The sequence below is a fragment of the Sitophilus oryzae genome, unplaced genomic scaffold (assembly GCF_002938485.1).
Source record: "Sitophilus oryzae breed Bouriz unplaced genomic scaffold, Soryzae_2.0 scaffold_1620_pilon_pilon, whole genome shotgun sequence".
In the NCBI taxonomy this organism is placed as follows: domain Eukaryota; kingdom Metazoa; phylum Arthropoda; class Insecta; order Coleoptera; family Curculionidae; genus Sitophilus; species Sitophilus oryzae.
This window is the reverse complement of record NW_022146304.1, coordinates 4,671,382-4,688,097: the sequence shown is the minus strand read 5'-3', so window position 1 is coordinate 4,688,097 and position 16,716 is coordinate 4,671,382. Positions and strand designations below refer to the sequence as shown.

The 16,716-nt window shown below is 31.4% G+C and overlaps 1 protein-coding gene and 1 long non-coding RNA gene across 4 annotated transcripts in view; both read right to left on the bottom strand.

Moving 5' to 3' along the window:
• LOC115880166 (protein sidekick) overlaps window positions 1-16,716 on the bottom strand; it is a 709,828-nt gene that overhangs the window by 479,471 nt on the left and 213,641 nt on the right. The gene's annotated exons all lie outside the window — the stretch shown is intronic.
• LOC115880168 lies at window positions 10,700-11,570 on the bottom strand. The gene is made up of 3 exons (XR_004049821.1): window positions 11,402-11,570; window positions 11,232-11,341; window positions 10,700-11,103 (listed from the first exon to the last, which is right to left on the bottom strand). It is a non-coding gene; the product is annotated as an uncharacterized LOC115880168 (long non-coding RNA).

Here is a 16,716-nt window from a genome sequence, read left to right as displayed (position 1 = left end):
ATATCAATATATTGTGGGCCTATGCAAAATGTACAATGCCTTTTGTACCATTTAGGACCAAATGTATGACTATAAATGCATATTTTTCGAAAAAACCTCGCATTTTCCTTAAAACAAAAATTTTTAAAAAACCCACAAATTTTTTTTTTCCAATTTCAAAATCCTGTCAAAAAGCTGTACAACGCAAAGGTTTGCCAATTTTGTGGCCCCCCAGTATGGTTTTCTGATGACTATGACGACTACTCAGAATAAAAAAGTGTAGGCGAGAATTTATTGTAAAATACAGGAATTATTAACCATAAGTATGAAAAATTAAAAGCAACATCTATAAAAATAGAAACCTTTCAAGTAAGGGTTAATTAGATTAGATTCTATTTAGCCCTTGCTTGAATCTAATCAAATCTAAGGGTTAAATAAGAAATAATAGAAATTAAGTTAGATAAAATAATGATGAAATAGGAATTAAGTATGTTGAAAAACAACTACAAACGAGTATTGAGGATATGGTTTTAGTCCAATATATAACTTGCTCGTAACTAATGCTCGAACAAAATTTAATCAGGTGCATGGATTAAATTGTTTTGTGCAAATTTTTTGACAATATATGCGGCCAATAAGAAACCTTGATTGAAGATAGTAACAAGACTAAGAAAGATGCAAAACGACAAATTTTACTAATTATAATCTACAGTGTCCGCGCTAACTTTTAACCTGAGCTACATGAATGAAATTTCTGCGTCTTTTACCACTCTGCATGACTGACGAACAAAAGAAACCCGTGTACCTAGCCGGGTCTTCGGCGACGATGGTAATGGCAGCGTGGATCTGCCACCGGATGTCTTTCTCGTTGCATGGCTTCCTCGGAAGAATGTGTCCTTGAAGGGTCAAGAACTCTCGCGAGTTAAGGAGCTACACATACGACGCGGTCTTTCTGGTTTTAACTTTCCTATTCAGTTTTTGATTAAAACTTACAGCATTCATACCTTAGATATAAACATATTAATATTTATTACATGAACTTATATGTTTCTTCAAGGAAAAAATAAACCGATTGGTGTATTATTTTGTGGTTCCTGAAAAAACCAGCTGGATATCTCACCACTGAAACAGACCTCCAAAAAGATAGATTCTTTTGTAAAATGCCACGCGTTAGAATCTAAAGAAACCAGCCTGCCGGTGGCTTTTTACTAGCAAATTTGTATAACCAAAAATATCGCTGCGTTATGTTGATGATATTTTCGGGGTATGGCAACATACCGGTTCTGAAATAGACGGTTTTTTAGATTATACAGGGTGTCCCAGAAATAAGTGCAAGTATTTTAAGGGGTGATAGATCTCGATAAAAGAAACATATTTTCTCTTTTGCGTTTTTCAAATAAGTCCAAAATAACAGAGCTATTTTACTTTGAAAATTAAAAAAAAAATAATTTTTTGCTAAAATTTTGAGAACCACTGGATTTTCTGTCTTAAATTTAATCGAATACTTAAAATTATGTCTTTTAACTAAAAAAAATTCCAAAAATTTTTTCAAAAAAATTTTTCGCGAAAAAAACCTCATAGGCGTATTTCTGGGGTTGAACTATACTACCAGTTAAAATACTTGCACTTATTTCTGAGACACTCTGTATAAATGATCGCGAAATAACCAGGTATATATAAATATTTCGCGAAATTAACCCTCTACAAAGATATAGACATTATCAACAAAAAATGAAGAAACAAATAAAAAAATAAAACAAAAATATTTTATATTCAAAAACCTCAAAAAAAAAGAATTACAAAAGTTGTGTGTTAAACAACCAATTCAATAAAATCCCATATAGACTTTATGGCATAACACAACAATATATGGCTTGTAAGGATGGCTTTAACTCATTTTATGTCCTTTCGCATGAAACGGTTACAAGAAAAAGTGAATAAATTCCTTCTGATACGACGTTGTTCTGACTTTCTTGGTATCGAACGTTTTATAGCAAATCCATAAATTTCTCTGAGCGACGAACGCACATATAAGATGTGTATTTGTAATTTTAAAATACAAACATGTTCTTATTTTTTTTTTAAACTTTGTTGAAATCAAAACATATGATTTAAAAAAGGTTAAAGACACTAATTTTTAAACCATGAGCCTTGGAAAAATACATTTGATCGTCTAATGTTTTTCGTGTTTTTGTTTTTACTGAGCGGTTAAAAGATACTCAAATCGTATTTTTAATGATAACTCAGTGTTTTCAAACGGAAGGAGAGAGCATATTTGGAAAAAGCATTTTTTATGAATAAAAACACACACTTTGTATTTCAAAGTTGTATTTGGAGTTTTCAAATTCAAGGGTTTTTACAAAAATAGCTATTAGTAAATTGTTATACAGGGTGTCCCAGGCTGAGCGTGCATTAGAAATTTCTAGAGAACTACAACATCTAGCTCGGAGATTTTTTGCACATCGTAGTTTCACAACGAGATCTATCGATTAAAAATATTTTCAATATGGCGGCACTTCCGGAAATACCATAAGTTGACAGTAACTTTCTTATTTTAAATGGGTGCCCCAATTTTTTATTATGTACTTAAATTCTCTATAAAATTTTATGAATTTTGATATTAAACACTCTATATCTAACATCGACCGTTTTTGAGAAAAAAAAATATTTAAAATTATTGAACGGAAAAAACTGTATGTTAAAAATAAGTGTATAGCCTAAACGTTTAGTGATTACCACAGCCACTGTGCCATAAAGAGAAAACATGTGGCTATCTATTTCAAAAATTATATTGTTCGAATGTCATATAATAATGGTCGCAGCTGTCATAGAATTGAGCGATCAAAAAATTATCATAAATCATTTTTTTCAAATGGAAACACACTTTTTTTCTTTTGCTAGTGAAAAGGCTTTTCAATTCGTTAATTTTTAACTATACATGTTCCTATACCTAAAATAAATCGTTTTTAAGTTATTTAAGATTTAGTTTTAAAGCGTATATTTTTCATGATTTTAACCAGTAGCCAATGACTTTAAACGTCAAGTGATAGAATAGATAAAACAATAGATCTGGCCATGTCATATTGTGACGCTTTCTTCAAAAAGCAGCATCATTTTCGAGCCAACTTGCGCTGTTTATTCTTTCGACCGTACGGAATATTATTAATAATATTAACTAGATATCACTAAAGAGCGAAAATACGATATATTTTTATAAATACACTTTTTAAATTCTTAAGCCGGCAGTATTTATACTGTTACGTTTTTTGTCGGTTCCGTGTGGATAGAAAGTCACAATTTATTTAAACACTATTTATTTAACACTAATTAACAAAAACAATAACGATAAAAGACTTAAAGAACTATTTACAAACGATTTATAACTATTTATCTAGAAAGAATTTATTTTTGAATTTTAGCGCGTCAACTGTACTCGTCTATTTATGTCTGCCCTCTTTAGGCCGCAGCCGCCGGCTTTTATACCCACAGCTAAATATTTCTCGAATAGTCCATAGATTGTTAGGTGCATAGGGAAGGTTTCGATTGTTCTCGTATGTACTACTCCATTCCAGTGGAACTCGATTCTTCTCGAAACTTCGAATAAATCATTACGGTGTCTATTCTATAATGTGATGTTAAGGTCAACTGAGGGCGGGACATATAGTTAGGTTAGGTCGAGTCCACACCGCACAGTGTGGTTTGTCCCATGGACAAAAATCAAAAAATAAGTTAAAATTTACTAATATCTGAATATATAATTTTATACTTATAGCAATGCTCAACCATCCTGTATATTATTTTTCATAAACAGCGTTTTTGTTAGCAAATATTTTCACTAAAAATACATTTTGCGATCATTACCTCATCAGTGAAAAGAATAACATTCATAGTAGTTCTGTATATTATGGAGTTAAACGGGTACGTACTTAATTGAAAGCCACTATGGCTATTGTTAAACACAAGGTATGTACTTTAAATTTATTTCTAAACAAGTTCGTGATTGTTTAGTTTTTATTTATTTTTTAAGATGATTCTTAAATGGGTATAAAAATTTTACGTTTTCAAACTTCAAAAAGGCATTTAAAAAAAAACATATCAAAACATATCGTATTTATTGAATATGTTTGTTGCCATATTCATACACTTTTAATTTTTGTATAGTTCATCTGCCTCTGCTTGCGACGAACTTTATTTTATAATACTTTTCAGATGGAGTAAAATTGATAAGCAATGCCGATCTGGCTAATACTTGGCTTGATCATAAGGACAAGAACTCAAAATTATTTGTATTTCAAAAAATATGTTCTTATTAGATATTGATGAACCTTCCAGTCAAATGAGACACCACTTGTGCCTGAAAAAGTCCACTATGTTGGAGCGAAACGTCGCATAAAAAAAGTGTCCATCTTTCAATTTATTATAAAATCTCATACCCAAGAAAAGGAAAAAATAATATATGGATATGGTCTATTAAAGAGGTAACTATTAACATCCGAACCCCTCATACCGACAAAATGAACAGTAACAACGCGAAAAAGTAACATATTAGAAAATGATGTACAGAAATATCTTATATGTGAGGATACTTCATCTACCTGTGATTTGGATACTATAAATTTGGAAGATTCTGTCAGCAGTGATTCTCCTGAATCAGAGTAGTTACGATCTATGCATTTTGTTGTCCTAAAGTAAATTTATAGTATCTTAAGTTTTTTTTAATTAAATATAACATTAATGTTTCTTTTTCATTAAAGAAAAACATTTTTATCTTATATTAGGCTTATATTGTAGGAATCATGTTCTAATGTTATTTCAATTCTTTTTTATCACAGGAATTTATTTAATACTTACACCGTTTTCCTACTATAACTTATTATTTGCTTAGATGGAATACAGCTCCAACATTATTATTATTTATAAGATTTTTTTTTCAAAAACGTGGGACTAAGAACATCATCATTTAGTACAATGAGAGTACTCATCATTTGTGTCAAATAAACCTAGTTTGAATAAATTGCTTACAATAAAAGAGAAGTTTTGGATTTTTGTCCTCTAGAGCCATATATTCGAAGCACTGTGCACCGGTCCGCAACAATACTATAGGAAATTCAAATAATTCGTTTTCTGACAGATGGAAATTAATTGTCTGACTGTTATAATGACTGTCTGACTGATAAAATCAAGAAAAATATACCTCAACACGTATATTTTTCTTATACTTATACTAAATCTTAAATAACTTAAAAACGATTTATTTTAAGTATGTATAGTACATGTATAGTTAAAAAGTACCGAATTGAAAAACCGTTGCAATTTAAAAAAAGTGGGTTTCTATTTGAAAAAAATTATTTATGATAATTTTTTAATCACTCGATTCCATGACAGCTACCGCCATTATTATATGATTATATTTGAACTATTTAATTTTTGAAATAGATAGCCAAATGTCTTCTCTTTATGTCTCAGTGACTGTGCTAATCACTAAATTTGACTTTTAGGCTATTAAATTTTTTTGGCAGGTAGTTTTTTTCGTACAAAAATTTTAAATATTTTTCTTTCTCAAAAACGGTTAATGTTAGATATAGAGTGTATCATCAATATTCATAGAATTTTACAGAAAATTTATTTAAAATAAAAAAGTTGCTGTCAACTTCCGGCATTTCCGGAAGTGCCGCCATATTGAAAATCTTTTTAGTCGATAGATCTCGTTGTAAAACAATGATGTGCAAAAAATCTCCGATCTAGATATTGTGGTTCTCTAGAAACTACTAATGCACGCTGAGCCTGGGACACCATGTATAGGTAATGGTAATTTGTTTTGGTAATTTGTAATAAAAACCCTATAATTCACTACTTTAATGAATATTGTAGATTGATGTAGGTGTAGATTAGCTGTATTAATCACTTTTTGTGTCCCCTTTTCTTGAGTTATAACTCATCCTCATCATCATACGGTCTTAGAGCTTTGACAAAAGCCAGTATCTGAGACGGTTTTACAGAGGTTAGTTCTCCATCTCCGATATCAGTCGTACAAAAGTTTTTAGCACGAATGATTGTCGTCTCGGCGCACTCACTGATGAGATGCTCTGGCGTTTCCTCATCTTCCCCACAGAATCTGCATTCGCCGTTGTTTCTTAGCTTCAATTTATTGAGGTGTTCATTGAGGAGACAATGTACTGTTAAAAATCCCGTGACAATCCGAAGATTGTTCTTACTTCAGTCAAAGAAAATCTTTGATTTTTCTCGATCGTAAGTCTTGAGAAACTTCTTCGATTGTTGTTTCTTAGACCGTTAGAGGACTCCCATTCTACCAGGTTACGGATGGACTCTTTCAGGTTCTTGAGTTTAGCTATAAGTTTGTTTCCATTTGGAAAGCAGAATGGTTCTGGTCAAGTTAGTGGAGTGTTCGCTCCTTTTCTAGCTACATTGTTTACTTTTTCATTACCTCCTATCCCTTAGTGGACTGGCACTCAGAGTAGGAAGACTTTATTTTCTTTGCCTAATTTGTTCAGCTTCTCTAAGTATTCTTTGTCCAACTTCGAATTGATGATTACTGAGTTGGTTATCGCTCTTTAGGTTGCTTGACTATCGAATAAGATGGTGTATCGAATTTGTATTAAAAACATTCTTTACAAGAACAATAGCAAACGCTAAATAATATATACTTCACACTATAATTTTTCTAACCCACTCGCAATATACGCAAAGTTCAAAATCCCCCATGGGAAGTGACTACGTAGAATAAAAACACCATTGTTAAACTTAAGTTCATACAACAAATAAAAGCAAAATAGAAGAAAAGATGATATCTATCCGTTGTTTTCACACGTTATTTTAAAATGTCTAGCGCTAGAATAATTCGTTGTTGGTTAAGCGACTAAAATTTAAATCGCTGTAATCAGAAACCTGTTCCGAGCTGAATAATTAACGAAGTCTGGCCATATTTACGTGTCTTATGGTCGTTGATGTCGGATTTATAAATGCGACGGAGTGCATTAGAAATATAGTCGGAATAATAATTAAAAATAAGTGGAAAAGTTAATTCGAAAAACAAAGAATGCGATTTGAAAAATAAATTTATGACAGAGTATAATCAAGAAAATAATGTTTTAGGTTTGAAGCCAGGGGGGCCTAAGGTTTTTGATTTTTAAAAAATAAAGAATAACAATATTAAAAAATAAAACACATTTTTGAATAAAACGTTTACATGAATTTCTCTTGGTTATCAACCCGTGTTCCCGTAGATTACTTGAACACCTACAAATTTTATAAAAAAAAATTATTACATCACAAACAAATAAAAATTAATAAGTATTTAACCAAGAGTCATAATTCAGTCAAAATTCACGATTTCCCTGAGAGGTGCCCAACAGTACCTAGGGGGGTCCCCTGTCCCCCCTTTAGTTAGGCCAATGTCTAAGTATCTACAGTGTGTCTTAACACAAATTTGAGGAAATTTCTTACAAGAGTCTTTACAAGAGGAAACCCTTTTTTATTTATTAATATTTTAAGACAAATGCATTCTTCATAAAAATATTTGCTTGTTCTAAAATGGTTAATCCCGTTTATAATTTTCTAAATTTCCATACCGTTTTAGAGAAAATTAAAAGAAACATGAAAATGTAGATAGTTGAATTTTTTCCTAAGTCCTAAAAATCAAAACGCGTTTCTATGGCAATACAATTTCAACTTCATTCTGTGATTCTTTGGTTTGGTTTGGTTTGGCAAAATAAAACACTAAATCACCACAAGTTGATTAAATTAACAAGAATGTTATTGATAAAATTTTAATTAACATAATATTTTTGGCTGTTTTGAAATGTTAAAGAAGCTCAAAATTAATTTAATTCAATGCTATAGCAAGGGTCATAATAGTTATTCGAAAAGCTGGTACTTTAACAACAGCAAAAAATATTAAGTTAATCAAAATTAATAATAACAATCTATCAAAGAATGAAATCGAAATTATATTACCATAGAAACGCCTTTAGATTTTTAGGAAATTCAACCATATTTTCATGTTTTTTTCTTAATTTTCTCTAAAACGGTATGGAAATTTGACAAAGTATAAACGGGATTAGCCATTTTAGAGCAAGGAAAAATCTTTATGAAGAATTTTTTTTCTAAATGTCAATAATACAAAAAAATTCCTCTTGTAAAGACAATCCGGGGACATACTGTAGTGAATTCGACCGTTGCCAAACGAGTATTAAGTACGTAGGTGAAAATTCACTATTTACTATTCTATTATACAGGGTGTCCCAGAAATGAGTGCAGATATTTTAAGGGGTGGTAGATCTGGCCAAAAGAAACATATTTTCTCTTTACCATTTTTAAAATAGATTGAAAATAACCGAGTTATTTAACTTTGAAAGTTTAAAAAAAAAATTGCGACATTTTGAGAGCCGCCGGGGAATCTCGCGGATCCCCCGGCGCGGGGGAGAGATCTCGCGGATCTCGGCTTGTTCGCCGCCCGCTGTTGCCACATCGACTAGAAAGATTTAAAAAGTACTTGCAAAATCCCACACCATCCAAGAGGTTCTGCAGAGGTGCGTTACTTTTTTTAAGTGGGTGATCGCCAGTAGCCCTACTTTCCACATTACACAAAATAAACTAAAAGAAAAAAACTTACCAAACAATAAAAAAGATATCCCTATAGCAGAGAGATACAACTGCAGAGCTTTCTTTTTTTCCATTTTACCACTCTTAAAACTGCACATAACACTACACTTAATAACATCACTTCACAACAATTCTTAACAACACTATGCAAATTTTCAACTGTGGAAATATTGGCTCCCCTATTAATTTTAGAGCTAAATCGTAAATGGTTTTTAAAGATACATTACAAATTTGCACAAGGGGATCCAATATCTCGACAGTTCAAAATTTGCATGGGATATCCTATATTTCCAACGATGATGCACCACCCGGTATACCCTTCGCTTCTTGACTGCATGCTATTATAATAATTGTTCAAAATGACGACCTCCATTTCCAATACATGCTCTCCTTCTTCTGAGCATGGAATTTTTAACGTTTTGCAGCAATTCTTCGTTGCTTTTCCCGAATCCCTCAAATGCTGAACCATACTTACAAAGGTTCGAGCATTAGGGATTTATCTATTCGGATACTCTTCGGAATAAAGTCTCCGAGCTTCTACAGCGCTTTCCCCTGCCAGAAAGTACCTATGCTCTTAGCATATCCACCTTCTCCGGATTTCTATACTCCATCGTGATTTGCCTATACCGATACCGATTACCGACACAAAAATATGCACTAACGAACATTTCACAACACTTTAAACACAATCTCCGATCACTTTCTCGAATTTTAAAAGCTCGATAATATTAGAAATTAGATCGATTTCTAATAGTGTACATGCTTTGTGTACATGCGATTAATAATGTCGTTAGTCGTTAATATAATACAGGAATCTGTAATTTTCTCCCCACCGCCCATTTCATTGGAAAAAACGGCGGCAAGTTTTCTGCTTTTGAAATTACGATCGATGGCATTTTATTGTGTAAAAGTGGATGGTAAATGGCATCGATCGTAATTTCTCAGGCAATTTAACGTCTTAGCAGGTATACTTATTTTTTTATCAAAAAAGCTTTATAAAAAAAAATAACTGAACATATTAGTAGCTTTATTACTAATTAAACTATTCAAAACATGTTCTGATATTACTAAAAAAATTTAAGTAAAAAATATAGCAAATTTTATAGTTTGACGACGTTATAATTAACAATAGGCAAATGGAAAAAATTACCTAACTATACATATTAGAGACATAATTCCATACCTAGAAATACCGTATGATCGAAAAAAACGGCGTCCAGAATGGCTTGAAAATAACGGTCGGTGACATTCTCCATAAAATTTTACACATAAATTGACAGCGATCTTTATATCATAGCCATCGCTGACGCCGTTTTTTTTTTTCACGACCATATTGTATTTCCCATTAATCGCATGGTGGCAATACTAATTTATATTAGAGATATATCTAAATGTGTATAAACTAGGTATTTTATTAGCAATCATATTTAAGCTATTATGACTCATATCATATTCTAATTATTTGAAACTTGAAACATAATATTTACTCCTATTATATTCATGTAACTAAATTTTCTAATATTAATAACTCTCTGATAATAAAAAACAAGAGTGTGTTTTGAAAAAGTAAAGCATAATTACTGTGTATTGACTTTATTGTGAAAAGCAACCTATTTGAAACACATTTACGTAACTACAGAATAGTTTAAAAAAGAACTTACACACATGTTTTTTTAGTCTATTTTCTTTATTATATTTGAAAACTACAGTCCCCCTTCCAATACATAAAAACATTTATATTCAAATATACTCTAGATAGAGCTCCAATTTTTATATGAAATGAGAATTTGTTCACACATAAACTACCGTATGATCGAGAAAAAACGGCGTCAACGATGGCTATGAAATGAAGGTCGCTGTCATTTTATATGTAAATTTATATAGGAAATGTCATTGATCGTCATTTCCCAGCCAACTGGACGCCGTTTTTTTTTCGATCATATGGTACATTTTATGTATTTTATTCTTTAATTTTAATTACTACAAATGGTCTTGATATTTTTCTTTTGAATACATATATTCTTGTTACTCTCTTTCATCTTTGTCTCTAATATACAGATGCATTGCAATTTGTTGTTAGTATATTTATGTAATCATTTCATAAATCCTAAAAATAAAAATGGTTATAACATGCTTTCCAGATATCCATATCCACAATATTCTGTGTGTAAATATGTTCAATTTTTAATAACCCATTCACTAAATGAGATTGTGAGACAACATACAGGTAGCTGTTTAAATAATTTTCAATCTTTGTATGTAATAATAGATTTCACATATTATATGCATTACACAATATGCATTACCTGCAATAATAAAAGATATTTTCTTTAAAGTGTATAATTCTATCTAACACACTTCTAATAAAGTATACTCTGACTCTTTGAACATTTGTTACAGCTTCTAATAATTAGGTATATCGATAACTTCCTAAGAAATTTTGTTAGCACTTTTAGTTAGTTTACCATATATTCTGCATAATATATGACTCGATACATTCACCTAGAATAAAATCAATAATATCATTTATGAATAGAAAACTACATGTATAACTTTTTCGTTAATATTTGCAATTTCAGACCAGAACTTGTCTGAAGAGAACTTTCTTGGTTTGTTTAAAAATATCTTACCGTATAACATAAATTTACATCTGAATTAATCTAATCAGATCAAATTTTCTTCATAGTATAGAAAACATCGAAACTATTTGACTGGTAATCGAGCTATTAATAAGCTGACACTAAAATTTAATGCATAATTAAATGGGATAATTATTTTCATGTAAAACAAAACTTTATACTTAATAAGACCACAGGGAGTACATAATAACAGTGTTACTGAGATTTTTGATTTAATGTATTGCTTGGTATTTGTAGATCTATTATTGTATTGTGATTACAATTGCCTTCTTCTCCATTGATGCATCCTAATTTAAGATTACTGATTTTCTAATACATAATTAAAGTGAAATTATTTTTCCTACCATTACATAATTAATTTCTTCCTACCATTAGGTAGATACCTGAAAGGTTAATAAATTAAAAACGAATTTATTAAGACATTTAAACTGTTTACCTCATTTCTCACATATTTTTGACACCAAACATTATAAATAAATCAAAAAATATTCGTATACCAACTGAATTATATGATATTTCATTTTGAATAATAAAAGTACTTTTTTACAGGTTTATTTGGCATTGTTTGCATTGTTTTTTGTTGTTTTCTGTTTTGTTTTTGTGCGAGTTTAATAACCCACGATTAACCTTAAACATAACCTTAAACTACACACCATACTAGGGATGTACGATTCGAATCGATTATTATCAAATCGACGTGATTTTTATCAAACGATTTTTTGGTATAATCGATCTTTTTTTTTAAATCGAAGACCGATTTTATTTATACAGTTTTACAGGTTTATTTATTTGTTAGAATAAGAAAAAACACTTTAGTTTTGCTGGAATATTTGTTTGCAGTGCATCCCTAGTAAAAGGCCATCTAGCAATGAACTGAAAAATTAAGTGTAAGTGCTCGCTGCCGCATGCGCCGATGTTTGTTTATCACTTTGATATCAGGTGTCAGATTTTTGTCGGGGCTTCCCATATTTTTATATTTTAGATAACGTAGAATACTCTTTGATTTTACCTTAATTCTTTCTTGGGTATACCCTTTCTTGTACTTTTATTTTATTTTTGGGATATCCCTACTCCATACATTAAACATTTAGAAAATTGATTTATCTATCTTTATACAACCACCAAAACGTTGACCCATAATAGTAATACATCAGTCCAGTAGAGGACGCTAAGGTAAAAAATTTCTAAATAAAAATTTGTAATTTGTAATTCCTTCAGTGTTTTCGAAATCGTTGTCGGGGTTGCGTCGGTTTTGAAGAAATGTCGAAGAAAACCCCGGACTGTCTACCATCAGCCTCCGGATATGAGTAGTTATTAAAGCAAGTTTTTTTAACATTTTTTATTGTATTTATGAGTTTAGTGTTTGATTATTATCATGTGAAAAATTTTAAATAATATTTTAAAAGTGATAGGCATGTGATAGGTTTGTGATGTTCAGTTTAATAGATATTTGGTGTGTATGTGTTTACGTATATGTGTGCTGGATAAAAACACTTTCATTAAAAAGGGTAAGCTCTAACTAAACATAAAAGGTTATAATTGTTTATTGAAACGATTGAAAATATTTCCTAATATGGCGAAAAAAGAAGCTATAATTGTTAAGATTTATTTTTCAGTTTACTCCACTGTAAAAAGTATTTAAAATATTGCGCGTTTCTCTAGAATTAGTAGAGCAATCTACACTAATATGAATAAAATGAATTTTCGTATTTTTTTCTGTAGCAACTTAAAATAATTGAATTTATAGATAAACATGCAGAATGTGGGTATGGTAGGAGGTGGCAACGTTGCATTCTCTCCGACACTCTCTATGCCCGGTAAACGAATTTCCCGGGGAGTGAACAGTGGCACTCAAAAGTTTTTCAACATTTTCCGGAAAATGTCAAGAAAAATATAAAATTTTCAACATTTTTTTTTCGCAAAAAAAACCTCATAGGCGTGTTTCTGGGGTTGAACTATACTACCAGTTAAAATATCTGCACTCATTTCTGGGACACCCTGTATAATTATAATTATTTATTATATTATATATATTATATTATATTATAATTATAACAAGTAACCACAACACTACAACATAAAAAACTATACGCATATAAACTAAAATTCGTAAAATAAATGGCAAATAGTAATTATTATTTTTACACACACCACTGGCACTAGCAGTAGATTGTGTTTGTCGCCGAAATGCCCCGGCCCGTCCACAATTCAATCCCAGCATCTTTTATCTTCGTCTCTTCAACGCTAACCGCGCCGATCTCGCCTACCTCTTTCTAACAGAATTGATGGTTGAACGGGCCGGGAATCCACGAGCTTGCGACGCTACTAATTGACATATTGTTAGAAACTGCAGACCTGCCGCGTCTTTAGCATGTTTTAATGGACACAAATCGAAAAAAAAACCGCCTATAACGGTAAAATCGCAAAAAACGCTTGAGACGCAAAAAACGCAAAACGCTAAAAACGCTTTGTGTGGCCGTGGGCTTAGTGCACGGCCACACAGAAAGCGTTTTTTGCGTTTTTAGCGTGAAGCGTCTTTTGCGTCTAAAACAAAATAACAGAATTATATAGGAGTGGCCCCACCGAAAGCGTCTAGCGCTCGGCGTGTCTCGCAAAAAAACGCAAATGAAAACAAATCAATTTGTTTTCTGTAGCATCTTTAGCGTTTTCTATGAGACCCCGTCATAGGCGAACGTAATATTCAATAATACAATAAAAATAAATTAAATAGTAATATAGCATTTTTTTCATTTTAGGATATTATCTAAAAATATTTTTATAGAGAACATCTACTGTTTAGGAAGATTCTATTAAATTCAAAAATTTCAAGGAAATGTTTGAAAAAATGTAGTTTGAAATGTTGAAAAAGTCATAAATCAAAGGAATATTTTCTTACGCGTAAAAAATAGTTTTTTATTCGTAAAAAGTATTTTTTTCTGCGTAAAAAAGGTTTTTTTAACAGAAACAAATAGTTTTTGACGCGTAAAAAATAGTTTTTTACGTGTAACAAATCGTTTTTTCACACGTAATTTTTTTTTCTGTAAAAAAGTTTTTTTACCAGAAACAATAAATTTATGACGCGTAAAAAAATAGTTTTTTACGTGTAACAAATAGATTTTTACACGTAACAAATAGTTTTTTTCACGTAAATTTTTTTTTTGTGTAAAAAAGTTTTTTACGAGAAACAATAAGTTTTTGACGCGTAAAAAATTAGTTTTTTTTACGTGTAACAAATAGTTTTTTACAAGTAAAAAATATTTTTTTTGTGTAAATAAGTTTTTTTACCAGAAACAATAAGTTTTTGACGCAAAAAAAAAATTACGTCTAACAAATCGTTTTTTACATGTAAAATATTTCTTTTTGCGTAAAAAAGTTTTTTTACCAGAAACAATAAGTTTTTGACGCGTAAAAAAATAGTTTTTTAAGTTTAACAAATAGATTTGTACACGTAACAAATAGTTTTTTACGTATAACAGTTTTATTCGCGTAAAATAATAAAAATAGTTTTTTTACGTGTAACAAATGGTTTTTACACGTAATAATTTGATTCACTTTTACAAAATTTGTATTAAAATATCAATATTTTTGATAAACACGAGGACTGCGCACAAATACACGTCGCGTCACTACGTATTTCTAAGCCGTTAACACGTTTCGTTACAACTAGCTCGTGTGTCAGGGCCGTCTCAATAGCTCGTATGTCACGGCCTTGAATCTTTACACCCAGCGCGCGTAAAGAAGTTTCACTCCAAAAAGTTTCATAAATCATGTCCTAAAATTGCGTTAGCAACTAGTAATATATATTTACTATTCTATTATATAATTATAATTCTTTATTATCTTATATTATATTTATAACAAGTAACTACAACACTACAACATAAAAAAACTATACACATATAAACTAAAATTCGTAAAATAAATGGCAAATACTATTTATTATTTTTAAACACACCACTGGCACTAGCAGTAGATTGTGTTTGTCGCCGAATATATGCCCCGGCCCGTCCACAATTCAATCCCAGCATATTTTATCTTCGTCTCTTCAACGCTAACCGCGCCGATCTCGCCTATCTCTTTCTCACAGGACTGATTTTGAACGGGCCGGGAATCCACGAGCTTGCGACGTTACTTATCGACATCTTGATAGAAACTGCAGACCTGCCGCGTCTTTTGCGTGTTTTTAATCGACACAAATCGAAAAAAAAACGCGTAAAACGGTAAAATCGCAAAAAGCGCTTGAGACGCAAAAACGCAAAACGCTAAAAACGCTTTATGTGTGGCCGTGGGAGTTATACCGTTGAAGGATTCCCATTCCAGGTTACAGATGGAGTCTTCCAGGTTCTTCAGTTCCGCTCTAAGTTAGTTTCAACTTGGGAAGCAGAACGGTTCTGGTTCAGTTACTGGAGTGTTCGCCTCTTTTCTAGCTAGATCGTTTGCCTTTTCATTGCCTTCTATCTCTTGGTGGACTGGCGCCCATAGTAGGAGGACTTTATTTTCTTTGCCTAATTTGTTTAACTTCTTTAGGCATTCTTAATCAACTTCGAATTGATGGTTAATGAGTTGATCGCTTTTAATGCTGCTTTACTATCAGATAAGATGGTTATTTCCTTTTTCCGATAGTTCCCATCTAAGACAAGTTGTATGCAACTTTCGATAGCAATAGATAGATTTCTGCCTGAATGATGCTGCGGTCGGTACCTATTGGTTCGGAGGATTTAGTTTTCGACCTATATAAATACTCCTATTCCTGTTCCTATTTTGATTTTGGAAGCATCAGTATACTACGTCATATACATTTGTCTTTTGCTTGCTGAGCAAACATGTCTCTCTTTGTTATTGCTCAATTCTACAGCGAGGTGTTTCTTTCTCAAAGTTGTACATTCTTGGTATGTCATCCACTGGGAGTTGAAGAAGTGGAATTTTACTTTTGCGGGTGTTCCAAGCTCCCGAGTTGACAATTCTCCCAGTACTGTTTCCGTCAATCTTCTGCCTATCAATTATATCCTCTATTTTACCCCTTGAAGGTACCACATATAAAATAATATATGTTCATAATATACAAAGGTTCTTCCTCCTTAACAAATACACAAAATAGACATAAATTATTTTAGATAAAAAATAGGTGTTGTGACTTGCGGAAAATCGGAAATTGTCTTCATAAATACCGAACTAGCCGGTCGGATAAAGGAAACGCCAATAGCGGTGGGTGATTTATTTTGATATAAATTTCCGAAAAAGTGGTAAATAAAGGGCGTAAATTCAGTAAACGAATAAAAATACATACGTTTCACTTTGCTCGTATAATAAATTACTAAAAAGAGAGAAAGAGATATAGAAAGGCATTTCGCCTATAAATTTTCCGGCGTCTCTGTAAAGAATAGTAGTAAAAATTGTATCGGATCGCAGGTAATAAAGATACCTATTTTTTGGTATTATCAGCCTATTTCGGCTGATATATACCGGGTATATCAAT